This window comes from Octodon degus, unplaced genomic scaffold (genome assembly GCF_000260255.1).
Source record: "Octodon degus isolate 3935 unplaced genomic scaffold, OctDeg1.0 scaffold00047, whole genome shotgun sequence".
Taxonomy (NCBI): Eukaryota; Metazoa; Chordata; class Mammalia; order Rodentia; family Octodontidae; genus Octodon; species Octodon degus.
The window spans coordinates 4,372,508-4,375,325 of NW_004524623.1; the positions used below are offsets into that span (position 1 = coordinate 4,372,508).

At 41.5% G+C, this 2,818-nt stretch overlaps 1 pseudogene; it reads right to left on the minus strand.

Moving 5' to 3' along the window:
- Positions 1–440: 440 nt before the first annotated feature.
- Positions 441–882, minus strand: LOC101560720 (annotated as a pseudogene).
- Positions 883–2,818: the final 1,936 nt, after the last annotated feature.

Below are 2,818 nucleotides of genomic sequence, written 5' to 3' on the forward strand. Positions count from 1 at the left end.
CAGACCCAGGGATCGAACTCCCTGCCCCTGTGTCTGCCTAAGCAGGCACTTTAATCCATTGAGCTATTTGGCCAGCCCTTAAAAATTTATTTAATTAACTTAAAAGGTAAATGAAATGTGTATTTCAAATCTTACTAAACTTATTTATCTGAAATACATGCTTACACAGAGGATGGATAGATTTCCAATAACTTCTGGAAGTCCACTGTCCATTTAAAAATACTTTTCCACAAAAACTCTTCATTGAAAGAAATATTTTTTTTTTATATTGCAGAAAAGCTAGGTGCAAATTTCCGCTGTGTTCTACTGTCATAGACTCATTTTACGGTCAGCTCTGATGACAAAGACGGCACAAATGTGTAGCTCAGCCAGTTGATGCAGAAGAAAAGCTACGAAGATACCTCCACTGTGTCCCCGCAGAATCGTCGCCCCTTTGATGCTCACAGCAGATCACTTCTCCTTCTTCCCTTTTCCTTTTCACTTCCCTCTCCTTGCTGAAGATTTGGGTCACCACCTCCTGTTTTCTGTGTCCTGGTTTTTAGCTTAGGCATCATTTCTGCTGCATACAACATTACTGACTTCCGTGATGGGAACTGCCCCACACAGAGGCTGCCATCTTCCTGCCTCAGCTGGACTCGGGCTCTGCCTCTGTACTGAACATCACTATTCCATTCCCTAGAGTACGTCTTATTTTTCTCAATAACTGCATTAAGTCCAACTGCTGAGCATACATCTTGGATCTCGGTAGCTGTAGGACTTTTCAACAGCCTTACTTATTGGGATCCACCTCCCCTCTGTGATGGTTCTATTATTTAAATAAGCAGGGTAGATACAAATAAACCTGTCTTGGTTAGCCAGGGAGCGGGCGGCAGCATAAGCCATATCCACACAGCCTCGGGCTTCACCTATATGCAGATTTTAATGACATACATTTCAGAGCCCCTGAGTTACTGTGTTCCTGTTCAAGTACACTAAATAGTAACTCCAAGCTACCACCCAAATTTCAACTCAGATGCTTCTTTTTCCAGGAAGCAACCTAACTTCCTCTGCCAGAAAATTACCAGTTCCTGCCAGGCCCTCCCATGCCCTCATATTGCTCCTGAATTCCCATCCCATGTTACTGCAGAGGCTGCTGTGGATCTCTTTCTTGGTACACAGGAGGTACCCCCACATCATTCACCCGATCACTTAACGCAACGCCTTGGACAAGTTATCCCAATAAAGAAGCATGGTGAAATGGGACTCTTTTCCTCCACTGCTACAAGGAGATTTGCTCTGCCAACTATATAGTGCTGGCTTCCACCAAAGAACCCAAGAGTTTTCTTCTTTAATCTTCTTAAGGATCAAGGTTCTATGACTGTTTATATATAATTCAGAAAATATGATGTTGAGATAAAGGAAATATTATGACACAGTATCAGACATAGTGATAGGTTGATGGATTCCTTCATCAACTAGCTTGTATGTTTCATGAGACCAGAATTTTCAGTTCTATTAGCTCACTGTTGTGTCATCGGCATCTGAACTAGTTCTTGGCACAGCAGCACAGACTTGTCTGTCTTCCCACCCCCGTGAGGATGGGGTTGGGAGAGTTGGATATTGACTTATCACAGCTAAGTCTCCACCCAGGAATGATCATAGCCAAAGAGACTGAGTGGCTCGAGGTCAGACACCTTTTACAGGGATAGTCTGCATGTGACTCTGGTCAGAGCAGAAGGCTTCCTGAGCCACCCCCGGCCAACCCTGCAGAGTATCTTTGTTGGGACTACATCACAGGTCAAGTCCTTCTGGGTCTACATCTGCCTCTGCCCAGAGGTGTTGGTCCCTAAGACCCTTGTTAATAAATTATCCATCTGAAAATCTGTTTCTTAGGGAACCTGAGTGAAAACACAGATGAACACAATAGATTTATAAACACTTACTGAGAGCTTTGACTATGCCTGGTACCATCCTTCTTGCTGAGATTACAGATGCAAATGAGGCAAATGACATCTCTAATCTTCTGAAGCTTCCATTCTAGTATCAAAAGCAAGAACAAAATATGATACGACAGGAATTGGAGGTACAAGGGCTTCTTCAGACAATGGTCAAAAAAGGCCTCTCTGCCCAAGTGTTAATTGACCTGAAACCTGAATAAAAACATTGGGCATATAAAGAAAAAGCAGACTCAGTGCAAAGGCCCTGGGGAAGGGGTGAGTTTGTTACAACTGAGGAACTTAGGGGTTGGCACATCTCTGAAGTAAATGAGACGAATGATGCTGGAGACTTAGGTGGGAAACTGGTCACATGGGCCTTCCATAAAGGGTTTTCTACTGAGTATAAGAGAATAATTTCATTGTACAAGTCAGCTTTAAATCAAGATTGTATAATTGTGTCTTTTTGCACTTCATAATCATTCTTTATTTCTATCATTAGTCAAAAAATATATACTTTTATGTAGAGCTTTAGTTTGTTACTAAGGAAAAAAGAAAATGCATTTTCTTTTCTTTGAATTAAGCCTGGAATATATACACTTGTTTCGTCATACAGTATGCCTTTATTCAGGCTTGCTTCTGAAATCTCCAGTGATTCCATCAGAAAAACCTACCTACACTTAAATCTTAGCAAGGACAGGGTTACAGCTTTCCCTGAGATTATGCGGTCTAGTTGAGGTTTTAAGGAGTGGTGGTTAAGGTAGCTGAACCTGAGACCTAACCCACTAAGAGCTGCAAGTATCATTATGTGCCAAGAATATTCCAGACAAAAATAAGTGGATATGCGAAGAATCTTGATAAAATAATTTTATGAAAGAACAGAAATTAAATTATTCTCACAATTG